Source organism: Malaya genurostris, chromosome 2, assembly GCF_030247185.1.
Source record: "Malaya genurostris strain Urasoe2022 chromosome 2, Malgen_1.1, whole genome shotgun sequence".
NCBI lineage: Eukaryota > Metazoa > Arthropoda > Insecta > Diptera > Culicidae > Malaya > Malaya genurostris.
The window spans coordinates 16,568,190-16,590,961 of NC_080571.1; the positions used below are offsets into that span (position 1 = coordinate 16,568,190).

The 22,772-nt window shown below is 38.4% G+C and overlaps 1 protein-coding gene across 1 annotated transcript in view; it reads left to right on the forward strand.

Moving 5' to 3' along the window:
* LOC131427071 (high affinity cGMP-specific 3',5'-cyclic phosphodiesterase 9A) overlaps positions 1–22,772 on the forward strand; it is a 446,805-nt gene that overhangs the window by 54,867 nt on the left and 369,166 nt on the right. Inside the window, exon 3 of the mRNA XM_058589982.1 lies at positions 20,291–20,334. The gene's annotated coding sequence lies outside the window, so the exon portion shown is untranslated. The remainder of the gene's footprint in view (positions 1–20,290; positions 20,335–22,772) is intronic.

Genomic DNA, 22,772 nt, shown 5'->3' on the forward strand with positions numbered 1-22,772 from the left:
AGTGCAAAACCAGAGCAATCCACGCCACCAGTGTTTCTTAATAAAAAACGCCATTTGTATGAGCTACCAGGATGAGGCAGAAAACCCGGTTCTTCCAAGCCGAAACTGGATCTGGTATCTCTAATCATGAAGAACAAATCAATGTCAATACGTGATTTGGCTAAAAAAGCAGGAACGAGTGTCGGAATGATCCAGCGTATCAAGAGGCGAAATCACCTGAATACCTACAAGAAACAGAAAATCTCGAAACAAAGCTTAGAACAGAAGAAGTGAGCAGCAACAAGGGCTCTAAAATTGTATATTGCAGTGTCCGGATGCATGCGTTTTGATGGACGATGAGACTTATGTAAAGGAGGACTCAAAAACCCTACCAGGTCCACAATACTTTACTGTCGTCGTTGGGGAGGATGTGAGCGATGCGGACAGGTCGATTCAAGTGCAGAAATTCGGTCGAAAGGTGCGGGTATGGCAAGCCATATGTTCCTGTGGTTTGAAGTCAACCATTTTTTACACTACCGGGACTATGAATGCAGAAATCTATCGATCTCAGTGTCTCCAGAAGAGATTGCTGCCTTGTAACCAGTGTTGGTGATTGCTGAAAATTTGACAGAAGCTGCTCGATTTTTATCTCTATTGTATACAACATTTTCAATCCGGTAGAAGATGCTACAAGAATTCGAGTCTCTCAATGCATGAACCTCGAGAGAACTTTTCTACATTTCTTCGCTCCACTTCATACTCTGAGTATTTCATGTCCCTTAAAACAAATTTCAGTCTGATAATGATCGCCGCTGTGTGGAATTTACCAAGAGAGAATCGCAAGTTGACAATTATCACAGAAATCGAATCGATGATTCGACTTGATGATTCTCTTACTAGGTTGCAATATTTAAAAACCCTTGTGTGGAGCATTCACATACATTTTCATAGACACAAATTATACAAAGGTTATATGCACATAGTTAGAATAAGCGGCAATAGTAAAATGATTCTAACGCAATTATCTACTGCCCATACAAAATCGGATCGCGAAACGAGAATAAGCGACCGTTTGTTGCTTCAGAGAGAATCCCCACAGCAGCGTGCTAGCCGTTGATTCTCAGACGGTTCACCGAGAGAAAGTCGTTCTCGCACTGGTGTCTATTCTATGTTAAATGTACCACGCCGGTTTTTTTTGTTGTTGCGATGATTTCCGTTTCTCTTTGATGGCACTGATTCAATCGTGGAAGAGTTGCGAGTGAGCGTTCTTTGATACGATAAAAGCCATCCTTGCTTGTAACGTTTGGTTTATGAAGAGTGCAGACAAACTGTAAATCTGGAAAATGGGGCGCACTGGGGCGATCGGACTGTACACGCCGAGTAGAGTGGAAGTTTTCCGCTGGAATTGTGACTAGGCCGTCTCCAGCCACCAGCAGGCAAAAAGGGGCTTCATCTTCCGGAACGTTGAGAGTAATTCCTGTGCTGAGTACAGTGCAAAAAAAAAACCGTGCAGACTTCACGGTCATTCGCCGTATGGGACTTCCAGCGAGGATTCCAGCGGCTTCATAAACAGACTTCTGGTCATCAGGTGGCGAGAGAAGCATCGCAACGGCTTGAAGGTGACAAGCTTGTCTTTCGGCGTAAGGACGGATCCGCGGTTAGCGACACCAGAGCAGAGGACGAGAATGGCCGCCATGACGGGTGAGTTTGCACAAATCTATTCACTGCATGCACGTTGCCTCGTTGTCTTTAGCTCATATGATGAGAATTAGCAACAATGGCGCCCAACTAAAAAACCCATTTTGTTTTCGGGTTTTATGATGAAATGTTGGATTCGAACAACTTATCGAACCAACAACATACCTTAATTACCTGTGTGGCAAATACAAATTTATTAAAGCATATATATTGCTGGTTTGGCGTTTAGATTATTGGTAAAGTTAAAATTCAGTTTATTGGCATTAGTTTTCAAGTCGTTGTCTTACGATGGAGATATATCCCTCACATTTCAGCGAAGTAATGAGATAGATGCATTGTGTTAAACGAGCTATAAGCAGCACCTGCTCCCAGAAAAACATGTTCACAAAATACGCAAGCGGTAAAATTTCCCCTAAAAGCCTGAACAGGTGCACAAGGTTCAGTGATACAATAGTAGTCTTGTTGGTCGGAGGCGTCACCACGAAGGTCGTCAACCCAAAGGAACGCGAATCAAGGGCGCCTTTCGTGCTTCACGAAAAATTTTTGCCACTGGGTAAGGTTGTGTAACGTTTGGTTTATGAAAACTGAATCATAAACAATCAGTAAATTTAAATATTACGTGCATGTAGGTAGATTTAATTAAGAGTGCAGACAAAACTGTAAATCAGAAAAATTGGGCGCACTGGTTCACTCTGACACGAGGCTAACATGACTGTCAGAGTGAGAGAGTTCTGGAGTAGTCAGTTTCCGCCGGCCAGCGTGTTCGGACAGTACACGCCGAGCAGAGTGGAAGTTTTCCGCTTGAATTGTGACTAGGCCGTCTCCAGCCACCAGCAGTGAGCCATCACGGGATCCCTCTGGAAGACATTGCGCATGAAAACGAAGCAAGTGCCACAGGAGTGGTCGTCTCTGTCCGTTGCACAACTGCATTGGCCGAATCCATGGTTATTTCGCCCCTGTGGTGCCGTCTATTAACGAGATATCCCGTACTGTTACCGTGCAAAGGTGGAGCCTCGTGAGTCAACTCGACATCACCATTTGGAGCTCTCTTCGGTAGTTTGGTGGCGTTTCCTGCAAGGCATGAAATTGGTTAAGGGCACGCCGTGGTGCTAACGTCACCCGCTTAGGCTGCAGCGTGGATTCTAATGGCGGCGGAAGAGTACATGACGAGAAGGACACCACTACGGGTAAGTCTGCACAAATCTATTCGCTGCATGCACGATTGCCTCGTTGTCTTTAGCTCATATGTGAGAATAAGCAACAAATTAGCAACAGCCTTTATATAAGAAGCACCATCCACTGTTTCGGCCGGATTTAGCGTCGGCTCACTATGTCAAAACCACTCTCAATTGGCTTGCGGAAAAGGGTATAAATTTCTTTGAGAAAAATATCAATCCACCAAATTGCCCTCAGCTTCGACCCATCGAACGTTACTGGGCAATCGTGAAGAGGATCTCCCAAAAGACTGGTAAGACAGCTGGGAACATGCAGGAGTTCAGAAAAATTTGGGCTCTAGCGTCCAAAAAATGCGAACTTGATGACGAGCGTTCAGGGTTTGGATGAATGAAGCAGTAACGATGAGTATACATGCTTCACGGCGTATGACATTCATGATTATATCTACTTTATGAACCATGTCACTTTTGAGAAAGCGTGAGCCTTGTTGCTTTATTGGAATGGCTGTCCATGCACGAGAATGGAAGAGAGCAAACAATATTCACCCATACTACTGTTTCTTCTTCTCTCGGTAAGAAGCTAAAAAGTGATGAAGATTATATATTCAGTTTTCCCTAACAGACTGATGACTGGCTCTTAACTGTCGCATGTTTCTTCGAGGTTCGAACGCGATTCACATTTGTTTATACAGAATTCATTTTGTGTGCACTGCCACTGCTAGAGCGTCTATTAGAATAAAGGTTTTGCTGTAATGAGGTCATGTGTGTTTTCACAGCTCTTACAGCTCATAGCAATATACAAAGAAAATTCAATAAAACAAATGTTCAATGCGCAATACCGATTAAAAGACTTATTTTTTATCCTACTGGTTGATTAACTATCATGCACTATTTCGATTAAACCCAATTAAACGTTATTCAGCAGGAATTTGATTTACAGAAGTAACAAGAGTGCAGGAGCTAGTTTCTTTCTAGCAGTTAGCAAACGAGACGATGTCCAGCCAGCGACTGGCACCATTAGAGATGACTAAAACAAGATTCAGAGTGGCGAAATGGTAGCGCGTATGCACGGAATGCATAAGAACGCAGGTTCGAGTCCTGTCTCTGAGCGTATCTTTTTCCAATAAATCATCTTTTCTGTTAGTTTTTCATTCATTTGGCTTCTTCAATATATGTTTCCGCTCAGTCATTGCAAAACTGAAGAAAAATTTGTGGATAGCTTATTTTCGATACACTCCTTATGTTTTCATCGTAAGATACTGATCAAATTTAGTAAAACTGTCAGGTGTACAACTTTGCTTCCGCCATAGATACATAGATGATAATGCCTTTAAAGTGAGTGTGTGCTGTGCCTAACGAATTGTCATCGCCGTTTCAGTGACAGTTGTTCTTGTTTTCGTATTATTCACGCTTGAAAATGTCTGTTTATGTGCCCAATTCTCGCCATTTGTGGGAAGTTTTACTTTTCTGTTACAATTCGCAAAAAAATGCAGCTGAAGCGCATCGAATGCTCTCAGAAACTTACGGTGATGCTGCTCTGATTAAAAGAACTTGTCGGGAGTGGTTTCAACGTTTTAAAAATGGTGATTTCGATGTCGAAGACAAACATGGTGGTGGAAGAGAAGAAACCTTCAAAGATGAACAACTAGAAGCATTGCTTGATGAAGAGCTCTTAAAACCGGGTGAAACCATCACAGGAGATTGCTAAAAGAAAAGCGGCCACAATATCAAGAGCGATATGGCAAAGTCATCCTCCAACACGACAATGCTCGGCCTCACATCGCAAAAGTGGTCAAAAAGTACCTGGAAACGCTGAAATGGGAAGTCTTGCCCCACACGCCGTATTCCCCAGATGTCGCCCCTTCTGACTTCCACTTATTCCGTTCGATGGCACAAGGCCTGACAGATCAACATTTTCAATCCTTCGAAGAGTTGGAAAAATGGATTGCTTCATGGATAGCGTCAAAATAGGACTTCTTTTTTCGGGCTGGGATCCGAAAATTGCAGGAAAGATGGGAGAAAGTTTTGGTTAGCGATGGACAATACTTTGAATAATACATCTGTAAGCACTTTTTCGCAATAAAGCTTCTAATTTTGGAAAAAAAAAACGGTGGAAGCAAAGTTGTACACCTGATAGAAAAATTAGCAAACATATCGAAGATAGCGAAAATAACAAAAATTGCGGAATAATAAAGGAAAATAGAAAAAATTGCTGAAATAGCAAAACTTTAAATGAAAGTATCAAGAAGAGAAAATATTGCAGAAGTAGCAAAAATGGCAAAAACTGGGCAAATAGCGGGAATTGCAAAAATAGCCAAAATTGCAAAATACCAAGTATATCAGAAATGTGACTCAAGTGGTCCAAGTGACCCAAATGACCCAAATGACCCAAGTGACCCAAATGACCCAAGTGACCCAAGTGACCCAAGTGGCCCAAGTAACCCATGTGTCCCTGGTGACCCCCCTCCTGAAATTTAATGAACATTGAGCAGCCGATGTGTTTTGTTAAGTATAAAACTGAAAGTTATAACTCAAAAGTAATGAGGTGACGGGATGAGATGGAAATAGGAGCTCAGAAGAAATAGGGAGCCGTTACCCTAACTATTAAAGATTGTAGCATGTTCGAAAGTTGTTGTGTAGTAAAGTCTCTTCTTTTGACAGGAACGTGATCCACATGTAACATTTACTACCGATATTCAAGCTTGCTACGCTTTATTCGTACGGCCCATTCTCCCAAGTGATACGTTCCCCTAACTGTCCGAAGATTTGTGCTTTTAGCTTAATTCTGTATACAACGTTCTGGCGAAGAGGTTGTGCTTCGTGAATATTGGCCGGCTCTGTGCAGCCTTCGAAATATTAACCCGTGTAAACTGTTTTTTTCTTCTTCTAAAAGTCCTTCTCTTCAGTTGAAGTCACTGGTTGTTTGTCTTGTAGGGTTTACCGTAGTGAGCAGGTTGTTCACATATAATTAGCTGATTCTCGTAAGTTACCAGCGATTTACAAGGACACCTCGTGTCTTGATCAAAAGCTACGCAGGAAGTAATAGCCTACGCAGCACAAGTATGCTACTCATTAGTACGTTAGTGTGCGTTGTTGGGAACCGGAACAAATGTTAGCGCATAAATTTCACGTTTAAATTGGATATACACGGAGCTATATGTTTTGTACAGCTGTACTTTTAGTCAATCTTTACGTTGAGTATTCTTTCAATTACATTAGTTATAGGTCTAATTTTACAACGCCTAAAATCAAAGCAGATTGACAAGGTCTTTGCCCATTTCGGTAGCGTCTTTTTGTTTACTAAACCGTATTGTCTTCGTTTCTGTCGTCTTGAAATACGAGTTCAAACCTGATGGCCTGATGAAGGTTCACAAAGCTTGATGAACGCCGAAATCGAATCGAGAACAAAAATTCATAACAACTACGAAACCAAAATTTTCATCGATAGAACATCATATTCTCACAGTCAAATCGTAATTTAATGCCTTAATTGATTGGTTGGATCATCAGGTGCGGTGGCCACACGTGGGTTAACACTATTTAGTTTGAAAATAGAAACCTGATCATCATAATTCACAATCTTTATTAGCTGCCATTAGGTTCGGTATCTAATCATGATTTGCATCGAAATGACGTTATTTGCATGCGTTTTTTTTTGTCAAAGAAGCCTATTCCAATTTGGCTGTCTCGGAGAGCCCGGGGTGAGAATGTTTTCGCTTTGGCGGTGTTGAAGATTTGGTTCCGAGAGTGCCTTCGTCTCACATTAGAAGCAATTAGCAGCAGACAGTATATAGTCAGTTTTGTCAGCATTCTTGCGTGTTCACCTGCGACATGTTTTTTGTATGTAAATTGAATCCGATTGTACGGCGTAGGAGATAGCAGACAGTCACAGTTCGACTGTGACCAGTTCTAGGTAATCCTTCCAATTAGCTTGCGGTAACAAGTTTGCCACCGGTTCGTCCCCATTTCTGCTTCCGTAATTGGTCACAATCTGTTTGACTGTCACTCTGCGGTAATGCGGGATCAAACTGAAAATCCAATTCCCCAAATCGATTCGGTTCGGAATTTCTCCCAGCCCAGAGTCCCAGCCAGAATCGTACTGTCGAACGAACTTCCCACCGGTAGAACAGAACGGGCTTTATCAAATCGAGTTCGACAGCGGACATTTGCATTTGTTCGCTGTTGCCACAGTTCGGTCCACAGGAACCACAGGAATCCGGAGAGGCCTATTCGTTGCGATACCGTTATCACTTCAACCTGCGGGTTGTGCGATGTGAACTTGGTCGTAGCACAGTTGGGAACGTTTTGTCGGAGCAGACACAGATTATTTGCTCGTTTAAAACCGGGTTCATTCACAAATTGTTTTTGGCAGAAATCGTTATGCGATAAGCACAATTCCGATTGATTCCAGTTTGTGAAACCACCGTGGCCGTGATTATTTTGCTTTTCACGCTTCGACTGCCAGCACGACCGGGAAGCGTTAGGCAATGGAACTCGGTAGAATTTTTTGTCGGGCGCACAATGCGCAAAGCCGATTTAGCTTAGCCAGAGCTTCTATCTGTTGTGTAGCCACGCGTTATTGGTTCTAATATGTTCAAAATAGAACAAGCATCTCATCCAAATGCAGCGGTAAGTCTTTGTTTCATGAAACCGAGTTGTTCGGAAGTTTTTTTTTAAGCCAGACATTTCATTAAATTTATGGTTTTACTTTTTACTTTACTCGCTACTCCGTTTTTGATCAAAACCAATTAAGCTTGCAAAATGTTTTTCTGAAACAACTTGCTCGGGAATAGCACGTAATTTCACATTGTGAAAACTGCATGCTGATCAATACCGACGCCGGCCACGTTCGAATGCAGATCTTCTTGGGAAGGAAGGTTGTTTTTTTAATATCGTTTATTAATACCCGGCTTTAACCTAATTTCGGTCGTTCGCTGGTTAAGAATGGTTAGTTTAATGCATGTTGCTACTAGAAATCGGGGAATCCTCTGCATTTCCACATGCATCACAGGAAGGGGTTGTTTGTTAGTAAATTTTCGAATAATATTATCATGTGTGTTGTTCTTTGGAACACGGCAAGACGAATGAGGAATCGTAACGTAGGAAATGAGAGTGAGGAATACTCGAACCGATGGATATTTTATTTTGCGAGGAAAATTTGTTCAGATTCTGTTTCTACGCATAGCATTATTAGGCAGTCTTCTCCAAATAATGGTTCCATTGATAGCCCCTTTTCATTGATGGAATTTCCATAGCACTCATGTCTTGTAACAATAACGCTCCTGGGTTAGACAGAATTAAATTCAACCGACCTTGCAAAAAGACGTTTGTTGGAATTGTTCAACAAGTTTCTTAAGTAAAATATTGTTCCACCTGACTGGAGGCAAGTGAAAGTTATCGCCATTCAAAAGCCGGGGAAACAAGCTTCCAATTACAACTCATATAGACCCATTGCGATGTTGTCCCGCATCAGAAAATTGCTCGAAAAAATTAACACTTGGGTCGAGACGAACGGTTTGTTGTCAGATACTCAGTTTGGCTTCCGTAGAAATAAAGGGACGAATGATTGTTTCGCATTACTTTCGGCTGACATCCAAATTTCCTTCGCTCAAAAACAGCAAATGGCATCTGTATTTTTAGACATTAAAGGGGCATTTGATTCAGTTTCCATTGATGTTCTTTCAGACAAGCTCCACCAACATCCAGCCATTATAAATAATTATTTGCACAAACTTTTGTCAGGGAAGCGCATGCATGATTTGGTAACATTCTGATTTAGCTACATGGGTCTCCCGCAAGGGTCATGCCATTGACAGCTGTCTAGTAACCCCATGCAAACTAAGACAATTGGCAAACAAAATGCCAACAAAGAGTAAATTTTCTTCGAACAATAACAGGATCTTGGGGGGCGGGGGTGCTCATCCGGAAGATCTAGTAAAAGAGTATCAGACAACGATACTTTCAGTGATGGAATATGGATAGCAAACGCAAGCTCTCATGTTATCAAACTTGAGCGAATTCACTATCGTTGCACTTTCGAATTACTCTAGGCTGCATGCATTCGACACATACAACGTGTCTTGAAGTTCTGGCGGGAGTATTTCCATTGAAAGATCGCTTTAGGGAGCTTTCATTACGACTGCTAATAAGATGTGAGGTACTGAATCCCCTGGTTATTAATAACTTCGAAAGGCTAGTTGAGCTTCAATATCAAACAAGATTCATGACAGTATATTTTAACCATATGTGATAGGAAATCGACCCTTCAAGATATATTCTTATCCGTGACAGCCTCCTAAATGTCCCTGACTCATCTTTATTTTTCGACACATCCGTGCAGCGCGAAGTGCGTGGAATCCCGGAACACCTACGCTCGATGGAAATCACAAACATATTTACAAGTAAGTTCAGGCATATTGACTCTGAGAAAATATTTTACACGGACTGATCACGAATTGATGAGGCTACTGGGTTTGGTATATTCAACAATAATGTTTCGGCTTCATTTAGGCTTCAAGAACCTGCATCTGTTTGTATAGCAGAGTTAGCAGCAGTTCATTATAGTTTGAGTGTAATCGTCACATTATCTCCAAACCATTATTTTCTCTTTACAAATAGTCTGAGTGCAATTGAATAATAATTATTAAATCACAATAGTTTGGGTCCCGGCTCATTGCTCCATTACATGCAATGAAAGAGCAGATATTTTAGCCAAACGTGGTGCTATTGAGGGTGAAATTTATGAAAGACCGATTGCTTTCAACGAATTCTATAGCGCGTCTCGCCAAAGAACACTTGCCAGCTGGCAAGCTTCTTGGGATAAAGATGATCTGGGTCGATGGATGACTCAATTATTCCTAAAATATCGACAAAGGCATGGTTCAGGGGACTGGATGTGAATAGAGATTTCATTCGTGTGATGTCCAGACTCATGTCCAATCACTACACGTTAGACGCACATCTCCTTCGAATTGGGCTCTCCGAGACTAATCATTGTGCTTGTGGAGAAGGTTATCGGGTTATTGATCATGTCGTTTGGACATGCGTATCGTGATGTCTCAAACTCAACTAGTAAAACTAGTGACCTTCCTTACATGAAACTTCTTTATCATTTCATTAAGTCCATTGGAGTTCCAATTTAAATTTTATTTTATGTTAGACTCTTTTCTCTTCCATGAGTTCAATCAATAGCCAGCTATCTTCTATTGAATAAAAGTGATGAGCTGATACAAACAAACCTAAATAGTTATAAGATCATGTACAAAATAAATGTATTTTATTTAATGTAATTTATAATACCAAATCGGTTGATAAAAACAGTGTTTAAATTAACTAATGAATAGCAACATACTAATTTAATATTCGAAATGTATTAGGTTTAAAGTACTATGTATTGTGGATGCCACGGTGAAGAAAAACTTATGTATATTGCCTATGAAATAAGCGTATTTATGGAAAAAAATTATCATGTGTTTATTGCTCTGGGTAGCCGGCTACCTGGAATACGTTGCAATATTATCGCGTTTTGTATTAATATGTGCTTCCTACTAAAATACGAGATTTCTTCCGAAACTTCTAAAACTCCGGAAGGGCTGTCACTATCAGTTCATTGTATTCTGGTTTTTTTTTCAATAGGCAACCGTAATACTGCAAAATATCACTCGATTATCATCAATCGAACAACAACGCCTTGCGCGATCCGATGTGATGTCGATATCTACTTTCTTATCAAAATAAAATACCAAATGGATCCCTCTCGCAGTTTGAACTATATTTACATACGTCCTAGTAAAGCACGGTCGCAAGAAATACCTGCACGGTTATAAACTTCACGCGCGCGTCTAAAACTTAGCGTTAACCCGAAGAAAAATATATCCATTGATCAAACGTTCCCCGAATAATCGACGGAGTTTAATGTAGCCAAACTTTAAGTAAAAAGTAATATAATAAGACATTGTAAATAAGAAATATGTGAAATATCTCTAAGGAACGATCTGACCAGTATCCTGTTTCTCCTATTCTCATTGCTGTAAACAACACGAGATGACACACCACTATTGAAGAAAATAATACAATTACTCGCGGATGGGTTTGCTGCAGACAAATTTTAGATTTTCTGTTTGAATCACACGATTGACTTGTAAGTTATCACACATTCCATATAAATCTGATAACACCAACAATGATATGCAGATGGCGCTTCGATCGGTTGACATAGTTTAAATTTGGGTGGTAAATTTGCAGTATCCGTTGCTTGAACATTTTTTAGTTTCACGAATCAGCATTATTCACACACAGCCACAGTTGCACTATCACTGAAAATAATTTTTCGGACCAATTACTTTACTATAAGTTATTTGATACACATTGAAATTTAAGACATTTTAAGAGCAACACTTATGTATCGCATCGTGATGCCAACTCTATCTGAAATGCCGGAATCTGGTGTCATTTCGACAAAAAAAATTTGCGTCAGCTCCCTAGAATTTACCATTTTTTAATATTTTTACCTTTATATATATATATATATATATATATATATATATATATATATATATATATATATATATATATATATATATATATATATATATATATATAATAGGTATAGAATTCGCTCAAACTTTCGAAAAATTTTCCGAGGCTCGGAGGGCTGAATGTCATATACCAATCGATTCAACTCGACGAACTGAGTAAATGTCCGTGTGTGTGTATGTGTGTGTGTCTGTATGTGTGTTGTCAACTCAGAGATGGCTGGACCGATTTTGATCAAACTAGTCGCAAATGAGAGATCTCCCCGTCACCCAGAACGCTATTGAATGGTTTTGAGATCGGATGTTTACTTTTTGAGTTATACGAAGTTTTATGTCAAAATTTTTGGTTTTTTACAGTATCTGTCACATTTGACCTTGGAAACAGAATATGTTTCTAGACTTAGATTTCGCTCGGTAATACCTATCCATCAAGCCATAGATTGTTAAAATCCGTCCATTTTTAACGGAGATATCGATATTTTTGTGTAAGCATTATTCCAGTAGTAGGAGTTTTGAGCGCTGTATGAAAAAGCAATCCTTGGGAGCAACATGAAGCACGATTTTTTATACTGTTACATATAATTGTTTCTAAGTATCAAAAAGACTGTGTACAGCATCCTTTTTCATGACAATTTGCCTCGGACTAATTTTAGCACGGTTAATTTTTGGCAACATAATCTTTCGAATATGGCATATGTAAACCAGATGATACCAGCATTATCGAGTTGGAACTAATTCCATAATTATATTGATTTAAACTATTTACAGCAATAAATGCTGGAAGAACATGACTTCCATATACCATCCGACTCAATTCGTCGAGATCAGCAAATGCGTGTGTGACAAATAATTTCACTCAATTTTCTCGGAGGTGGTTAAACCGTTTTCTACAAACTCAGATTCATATGAAAAGTCGTATACTCCCAAACAAGGTTCCTGAATTATGTTGGATTCCGACCTCTGGTTCCGGAACTACAGGATGATATGTGAAACGAAATTAAAATAAATCAATTAATTTATCTCGTAGATGGCTGAACCGATCTAAGATTCAAATGAAATCTAAGAATCATCTATGATTCAAATGAGAGGTCTTACAATCCTATAAAACATCTTACATTTTAGTCAGATCCGACTTCTGGTTTAGGAGATACAGGGTGATTAGTATAAAAATGTCAATTTCACATAAATTAATCAGGTTTATCGGGTTTGCAGAACTGTCATGAGAATATCCATGCAAAAACACATGCGGATTGATAAAAAAAGGTATCATCTCACTGCTAGGTTTTTTTTTGCGAAATAACACTAGATCTCGTCCAAAGCATGTCTAAAACAACTGTTTTCTTGCAGCAATCTGCCGAGTCGATAAACCATTCCTTACTGAACACAATCAGTTAGAATCTACTAGGAGTGGAAATGTGGTTCTGGGCACTTCGTTTATAAAATTAAACATTTCGTTTGTTTGTTCCATGTGGGTGGTGCCGTCATATTGGAGATTAGTCCCAATAGGTGGGATGGAGAACCTGCCCTTTGTCCGCATATTGTTAATAGTAGAAAGTTGGCATTTTCACTCCGCCTATCGATTACGTTTCTATTGGGTGCCCTGATGGTCCCTGGATTACCTATTTGTAAAATGTGTTTGTAAATTTAAAAACATTTTGCAATGCTATAATATAATACATACAGTTGATAAAATAGATTGTTATATAATACAATTGTTCTCCTTTGAAAATAGTTTTTTTTTCAATTCATAACTTTGTAATCACTGATTTTTTTAATTTTCAGGTTTTGTTGGAAAAAACACAAAAATAACTAAAATTTGATTTGTTTGTTTAAAAACGTGATTGATCCACCTAGCAGTGAGATGATACCTCTTTTTATCAATCTGCATGTGTTTTTTGCATGGATATTCTCCGGTGTTTTAGTTCTCATTGCATTATTTGAATTATCGTCGTTTTAAACAGCAAATTGCGATTTTAATCACTCATTACCCTGTAATGTCGAGACTGCAAATCGTATCGAATTCCAATCTTAACGTGTGACAATCGATGAGATGTCGAAGTAAGTTCCACTTTGGAGTTTTTCGTCATTAACTTAGTATGGGACTAAACTCCTACTGCTGAAATAAGGCGAAAAGTCGTTTACACAAAAATATCGATATCTCCGTTAAAAATGGACGGATTTTGGCAATCTATGGCTTGTTGAATAGCTATTACCGTTCGGAATCTAAGTCTAAAAACATAATCGGTTTTCAAGGTTAGTTGCAAATCACTCAATTTTACATGTTCTTGAATTTAAATTTGTGTGAAATTCGACGCTCAATTTATGTGCATCTTATAAGATGTAAAACTACTAGATTTTTTCGATCTGTGTAGTATAATCTACAAATTGAAATAGTCAAACTGAGCAGATTTTCTCTGTTTTTATTTCGCTTCGTCGACCTAAATTAAAAAAAAATACACTTCTTAGTCCACCTAGTGGTGTGATGATGCCTTTCTTTTGTCATTTAAATATTCTCATTAAAACACATCCACGGCCAGTAGAATTGTGAGCTTATCAAATGAATGAATTTATTGGTTACATAAAATGTCAGAATGTTCAACAGAAACTGCTTCGCACTGATGAGTCAAAGACGAAACGTAAAACGAAATCAAAAATGATTATGTGCATCAAGTATAAATTTGGGAGTGAAACAACTTTTTTTCCTTATCAAATTTTCAAAAAATATTCGCCATAACTCTTCCAAATTTAACCGAAATTCGTTGAGTCATATTCGAGAAAATTCAACCGAAAAAAATGTGCGGTTAGTCGGTTACGCCACTTTCACCATTATATCTTTAGAACCGGAAATGACTATCGTTCGATTTTGAGATTATTCCTAAATTTAAATGCAGCCTTCGAACAAGCCTACAATTTTACAAAGCAGCTCTGCCATTTCTTAGAAAATTGAGCGGTAAAAAACAATACAATTTGTCGGTTCCGTCACTTATACCATTATATCTCCGGAACCAAAGGGTGACAGCTATTTGATCTTTGAACTTGATTCACAACTCAATAGTAGCTTTCAAACGAGCCTAGGCTTGTTATAATCGGCTCAGCGATCTCCGAGAAAAATAACGCGTTCTGTCGGTTACGTCACTTATATCACTTGTATCTCCGAAACCGAAAGTGACAGCTATTTGATCTTCGAACTTCGAACAATTGAGCTGAATCGAATTATATATAACACTGTGGGTCTCCAAGGCTCCTTTCGAATATCGGGTTTTCCAGAAATTCTATTACCTTTCTATAAAGAAAAGCAAAAAGAAATTTAAAACACTTTACTCTGTAGTTCAAAACCGAAAGTCGGAACTGGATAAAATTGAATGGAGCAGTAATACCTTCAACTTTAGACAGAGCTTGTGAATATCGGTTCACACATCTCGGTGAAAATGAAATTTTTGAACACTATTCCTGGTTCCTCCGGAAATACTGGGCAGGAACAGGAACAACTAACAGTAAATTTCAGGGTTTTGGTGGGGTGCTCACCCGGAAGATTTACTTAAATTGTATCAAACAACAATACTTCCAGTAGTGTATAGGCACATTTTCTTCCATTCCGGTGCAAAAACAATACGTATAATCAAGTGGGAACGAATCTAGCCATTTAACACTCATCACAGACAATCAGTCTGGAAGTGTTATCGGGAGTACATTACCTGTAAGATCGATTTTAGGAGCTGCAAATCTTTAAATGCAAATTGGTAATCGTTACAAATAGGTTACCAGTAAAGAATTTTTGCCGTTTGGATTACCTATCATTTTGGTGTTGGCCTTGGTTTCCACTTGCATTACTAGTGCTCATTTGGGTGACGTCGTAGCCTAGTTCGTCGGGTATGAAATGTTTGGAGCCAGGGAGATTGGGGGCCAGAGTAACCCATATAGGGGAAGAAAAGCTGAACTATTTTTATGTCGACTTTCTGTCATAACGAAATATATCAAAAATGAGTTTCTCAGTGATTAGTTGAATTTAACAGAGTTACATTTGCAGTATTCTAAGAACATGCAGGGAAACACTGAACTGTGTCTACACTGAACTACGTAGCACGGAAAGGTGCAAATTGGTCTTCACTGGTATGGGACTTTGATAGTAAGATAGACCTCATCCCCGTGTGAGAATCGTACCGAGGGAAAAGCGACGATGAAAGCGGAAATTTATTTTTCTGTTCAAGAACACTCTAGCTATCGAGTGGATCGCGTCTTGAGTGCCATTTACCTACCACAATCCGTTTCGATGCAGCTGCTGGAATCGATGCAGTTCTGGTTCGGTCGAACTATCAGTCAGTCTGATAGTACAATAACCGATAGTCCCACGGATAGACCGAATTTAGCATTTTGGCGAAAAAATTAGTTGATTTTCTGATTTTAGTTAGTTATTTTTTGAGACAACTAAAAAAATCTTACTTTTGCTAATTTAGATTTTCTATTTCTGATTCCCTTAATAATAATAAAATATTTGTTGAAATGGCTATTTTTTAGTTGAATTCACCAATTCAACGTGCTGTCATTTCTTAGCTAAGGCACACTTCATTTCCATTCAACTAATTTTTTAGTTGAATTAGAGAATAAAAACGTTGTTTTCAACCAACATGAATGGTCGAATTGGCTTCTGCAATTTGCAGCTATGTGGCGCACTGTCACCGAAAAAAACGTTAACACCGTAATGACTACTAGCCACTAGATGGCACACTACTACCGAAAAATATTTCAGTCGCGGTAGTCTTTTCTATATTGGCAGGTATAAATACGATGTTGTATTGGAGAAAAAGACATAAGCGAAACATAAACTACTTTTTGAAAATTTTTCTTCTAAATCGCTGCTTTCTTCATTCGACTTCGCGAAATCGACTCTCTCACTGAAAACTTTGAGCACTCGGAAAACAAAAACCGAATACAAGTAATACACCGGACGGCGTAGCCCGGAAGGTTGGAAGATTAAAAAAACATCATTTGACATATACAATTAGAGTGCAACATTCGAAACTCACTTCACTGTTCCGCGTAAACACATTATTTCGCACAATCGCTTCAAATGCGCACAAATTCTGAATAAATACACTTTCCACTAAGAGTTTACGTCATTTTTACAAATCGAATCAGAAATTTATATATGGATATATCGTAACACATGCGAAAAACATCAAAACAATTGGCAAGCAGTTTCAGCAAGACTGTCCTTTTTAGCTTTTTAATGGATTATTTTGCTTTGACACTTCTCATGGGTTTTTGGCTAATAAATTTGTTAATTAAACCAATTTCATTTTTGTGTTCTTTGTGCTGTCCTTCAGTAATGATGGTGATAGATAAATAGAAACAAATTTTCTGATTTTAATAACAAATTAGTTGTCAATGAGAATTTCGTGTTGGATTGAAATATTGCTGGTTTTTGTCCAGGATATTCGCCAACTAAACAAATTCTCTAGAAGTAAGAGTTTTTTCCAGCAAAGTAAATTCTCAATTTAACTAATATCATAGTTATTTTGGAAATTTTGTTGTTAAAATCAACTAATTCAAAAACAGTAATACGAATTAGGCACAGAGCTAATTTCGGTCGTTCCGTGCCGAATCAAAAATAGCACTCGACCAATAACCAATCTATTTATCATATCGATATTCGATGGTGGATAACATAAATTGGGATGCCACAACTGCACTAGTGTGCAGCAGAGCGAATGTTGCGAGAGGCTATAAAAAACGGTACTTAATTGAACGCAATTAAAAGCTATTGAAACGAATCGATTCAGTTTCTTTTCGTGGCGATTTTCTTTTCGTTATTGACTTGACCTAGCAGACTCACAAATCATTGTTGTCAAGTTGAATGGGGTGGTGATTTGAAATTGCTCAGTAGTGTTTTTTTTTAATCCTACTTTTAGGGCTACTCTGGCCGATGGTGAATTTAAAATGGCTCAACAGTTGAAACTAAAAGAAAAATTATGTTTTTGAGTTATCATGTTCTACTCAAAGGTATTTAAAAAACGCTATTGCTAGAAAATCATGTAATTTGGAAAGTAGTGCTTCGATCTGAATTAAATTTTTCTCAGCTATTTTCTAAAATGTGTACCTTTAGAAAATGGATAAAAATCGTTATTTAGAGCCCATACTTCGTATATAACCCCTTGAGAACACGCATTGTAAAAGCCTATTTTCAATCCACTTAATGCTGTAATGATGCCTTTCTCATTACCGGTAATCTAGGAAATTGATACAAGTTCCATTTTAGAATTCTTCACTGCTATTTCCGGTATTAGTTAATTTTTTTCTACACGGAGAACCCGCAGATCACAAAATTTTGTTTTGCTTTCATGCATACATGTAACTTTACTGGGATTGTGTCATTGCTCAGTTGCAGCAGAGACACCTCATTGAAACGTTTCATTTTCCGCTTAGGGTGTATGTCATTGCTCAACTGTAACGTTTCATTGCTCGTTTGTGATGTGTATCTTTTCTGGGTGTCATTGCTAAACTGCCAGCACGATAAATAAAAAATGACAGTATAGTTAAAACAACAATCGATTAGTTGTACCAAATTTTAACCAATCAAATTCAGAAAAAAACAACTATTATTTTAGTTGTTTTGCAATCGCTGGCTTTTCCGTGTATAAGCCAAAAAACATTGAATAGTACATGTTTTGTTATGTTTGCGAAAAAAATTGTGAAGCATTGTAAAATGTGTGGCCCCTGCCATGAAACGCTCTTGGCCTTTCTCGTTTAGAAAGGTTATGTCATCACTGTTAAAATCGACCTTTGAACCGAGGCCGGAGGGTCGAGTGTCTTTTACCATTCGACTCGAGAAAAAAATGCAAAATGTCTATGTGTGTATGTGTGTAGGTAACAAAAATGTGCACTCGATTTTCTCAGAGACGTCTGAATCTATTTTATTCAACCTAAATTCAAATTAAAGACCTTATAGTCCTATAGCCTGCTATTTTATTTCATATGGATCCGACTTCCCGTTCCGGAGTTACGGGGTAGAATGTGTCAAATGAACTAAAAATGTACACTTGATTTTCTCAGAAACCGCTCATCCAACTTCCGTTGGGAGCCATATCCCGTTAATATGACGGATGCGCCATGGTTGCAGTTGCAGTGCATGTGTGTAAAACATATGTGTATATGTGTGCACCTTTCAACGAAATTTTTTACCGCTCAATTTTATCGAAGATGACTGAACCGATTACAATAAACTTAAGCTTGTTTTGAAAGCTGAGCTATTGATCAAGTTCGAAGATGAAACGGCTGTGACTTCTGATTCCGAAGATATAATTGTATAAGTGACGTAACGGACAAAGCACGTTGTTTTACTACCGCTCAATTTCTTCAGAAATGGCTAATTCGGTTTTTTACGAACTCAGGCTCGCTTAAAAGCTGCTTAATCATTTTTGAAGATTTAATGGCTGTCACCTATGGTTCCGGAGATATAATGGTATAAGTGACGTAACCAACAAAACGCGCTTTTTCTAGGACGCATAATCTCCCATACCAGTTTGTATGGGAGATTATGCCATAGAAGTGTGTGAGAATGATTATCTTTCAACTGCTTATGATCAATGGTATTCGAATAACTATGTCCCAGTACGGGGAAACTCTTTTCATCGAAAAGGAAGTGTGAAAGACTTTTTCGACTGAGTCCTGAACAACATACGTTTGTTATGTTCGCGCATAAAGAAGACTATACCTTCTTACGTGACTTTCAGCCAGGACACCAAGATTCCGTATAGATCGCATGTTATCTACGACAATCAACTGGCTACATGTCAATATTGTCAAAACGCTGTTCACTACGATTAGCTCAATTCATGTGACTACCATATCGGCCAAATCGGTTATATCCATAAGCAGAATAAATTGCCGCAGATTTTTTTTTTAATTTCTTTTGAAGCAATTAAAAATGGTGATATTTTGTTTGTGATTTAAATCAGTCTTCCCCTGAAATCTTTCGCTCCAGGATAGTGACACCCTGATCCGTGATTATCCGTGAAATTCCTGGTGGCGTCTGGTGACTCTGCAGCAACTGACTTCGGAGTATAATATGCATATAAAGACACTCGTAATAATTATGCTAATGGCTGTGCTCAACGGAATGACCTGTGATGGTATGGAAAAATGGGAATTGTAAAAAAAAAAAAAAAAACGGGACAGCTCGTTGACTAACGCTAAACGGTTCCGTTTGTTGTTTTTCTTTTTATTCAGTATTGGCTATCATTGAACTCTCCTGCAGCGTGGTGCGGGCCATGATTGTTTAATGGGTTGTAACGGCAGTTTAATAGGTTCAGTGACTATCTGGTCCATGCCCGGCGGATTTGTTCGGCTATTATTTGCTCCTTCTGCTGCTCTTGCGATCGCGTAAATCGTTTACTTTGTCCTCGTTTCGGGCTGCCATCTAATTTATGGTGCACAGCTCACTAAACGAAAGCTCGCCGGAATGACACCGGGGAAGTCGTTCACCCCCGTTAAACTCGCGGGAGTTTGGAGTTGGTGGCAAAGTTCAGTGATGCCCATTTGTCACCTATACCCGGTGTGGTTGAAAAAGGACAAAAAACTTTCATTGCTGTGGGTCCTGCTTGAAAAAAAAAACGATATCGTTCTGGGAAATTAATTTCACTCCCGCACTGTTTATATACATACCATTACAAGGCGAAACGGGCGTTGGAAACAGCATCAAGAAACATCAATTTTGGGCTATCCTTTTTAGCATCGTGCAGGTGTTCCTTGTTAACTCAAACACAGACCTGAAATCTTGCGAGGTTCTGTCTGTCTGACCGTGGTCGGTTTGTTTACTTGCTTTGTTGTTTATTCAGAGCCGTGGCTATGAAATAAGAATCCAAATTGGTCAATTATGTTTAGTTGTTTTTTTTCTTCTATTTTCAGATAGTGGAATATTTTCGTCGTAGCCGTTGTTTCATCTAAAACGGGTAAGTTGTATAAACGAATCGCTATACCGATTACACTTGGGCGTACAGCTTTAAGCTAGCGAATTTTACAAAAAAAATCAAAATAACATCTGTTTCATTTATTTGTATATTTAAGCATCAATTTTAAATTTCAGAATTTAGAACTGTGTGAATCCTTCTTAAATTGATCTGAATTTTTCTGAAAATTTTTCTAATATTTAACGATCCGTAAATTTAGAAACGTGGTTTGAGTTTACCGAAGTTGAGGTGAATTGAGAATTTCTAACATTTGCTATGATGATCCAAAATGTTATGGAATTTACCGAGATGTTTTAAAGTCAGCAGAGAAGCGGATGTCATTTAAATATTTCTTCTCATAAATGGAAGACAGGATAACAATAAGGTTTCTATATTTTCAGAGTAATACAATGGCAGAGCAGGTAAGCGAATTTATTTATTGTATTTTGTATGAGTCGTTTTGAACTTGGTTTAGCTAAAACCGCATGAGACGGGATTCAAATTCGTAACTGTCTCCAATCTGGAGAAATAGTTCTACCAATGTGAACTCAGAACAACTCAGAAAATAACCTTACTGAACAGAAGCTCTGTACGTGTTCATACTTTGTACGGCCGCTGTGTGATTTGAATATCAGTCTCGTCTCTGTGGCATCATTCCACAAGAGAAAACTTCCTACCAGTGCGGTGACTCCTGTGTCTCAGGAAACGTTGACAACTATACCGATTTAGGTACTCGATCGAGTACAAATATGTGCTCTTAAAATACAGCTTGGTTTGTGACATTACTTTACTGAAGTTGTACGGATAGATTTTTGCGACTAACGCAGATTTTCGAAAAATTGACCTGGCAGCTCTGCTCTTAAATCTGAGAGCACGAAGCATATTCAAGCCGTCATTGTTTTTAAAGATTTATTTGTTTCGATCATGAAGTCCTCTTGTACTTTGTTAACTTTTATCACTATACCACGAGAAAGAAGACTGGTAAAAGACTGATGAATTACTGAAACAAAAATTTGCAACAAACACATATTTGTTAAATCGTAACCATTAATTATTCTGGACGCTAGGTTTTAATAAATATTTCATTATTTATTTTTCTAACGTCATCTTGATTTTTATTTTTTATTTTTGACATTGAAGGCATATACGGTTATTATTTTCTCTTCCCTTTTAATCATTTATCTTTCTTTTACTTTTTTTTTGTAAATTTTTTTTCCATTTTCACTTTTCTCCAGTTTTCAGTTGTATTTCTTACCTGCATCTTGATTGGTGATTGCGATATGCACTTTTTTCTCAATTTAATTATTTTTTCTTCGTTTTTTATTGTTCTGTTTTCATATATCATTTTTCTATTTCCTGTTTTTGTCACATAATTTACTTGCCGCTGCTTATTTTTACTCAAATGATTCAATCTTTAAGGACTGCGGCCAGTAGGTCGCGTATAACCACGTGACTCGCTCGGCGTAGTACATTTCTCTCAATGCTGCTCTCTCGCAAATGTGCAAAATTACTCTCGATATGGCCATGTGGCCAAAAACGTTTTGATATTTTCGGTTACAAGTTTGACTACATCTCATAAAATTAAATAAAGCTATTGCGATTTTATTTCTCTCTCATGTTTTGTTACGTTACCAGGAAACTGGAGCAGAAAACAATGGCGCCGCCATTGAAATCGACTTACCTTCACAAAAATAACATTCACTTCATTTTTATCGCGACAACATATAAAGCTTGCTTCAGATAGAGTTGAAACAACGACAATTGCCTATAGTTCAGTTATTTATTATTGAATTCAAGATCTTTTTTTATAAAAATGTAGCGTTTTCTTCATACTTTTAAGAAAAAATATGGATAAAATTATTCGTCACGGTTTCGAAGGAATTCTCGAATTTTTCCTGTAACGCGGCTCAATTCGTTTTTGGAGACACTTCTTGGTATAGTTCCGATGTCATTGTCTTATTTGTAACGAAAACTTTCGTTTTTTTGCCACAGCTGCAAATGCCCTGCCAAATCATAAATTTTCTTGCAAATTTGTCGGCAAAAACATCCCCCCGAGCCGTTGCCAAGTAAAATTTTTGATCTGGGATTTGCCCGAAGTCAGCCTCGACATAGGTTTCATCGTCCATTAGAAGACACCCGTCGAATTTGGTCAGCACCTGGTCATATAGTTTCCGAGCAAAAATTTTGATCACACCTTCTGTTTTATGGTCCGATTTGGCTGTTTGCTAGCTCGATACGACTTGATTCCTTCTCGGAGTCGAGTTCTCCTCACGGTACTATGGGCAGCACCGAATTTTCTGGCCAAATCACTGTCCGACAGATTAGGATTCCTCTTAATCGTCTTCAAAATCTCACCACGCAGTTTCCGGTCGACAGTTCCACTCCGACAATTGGCTTAAGGCTTAATAATCGTCGTCAATGTTTCCTTTTACCGTTTGATA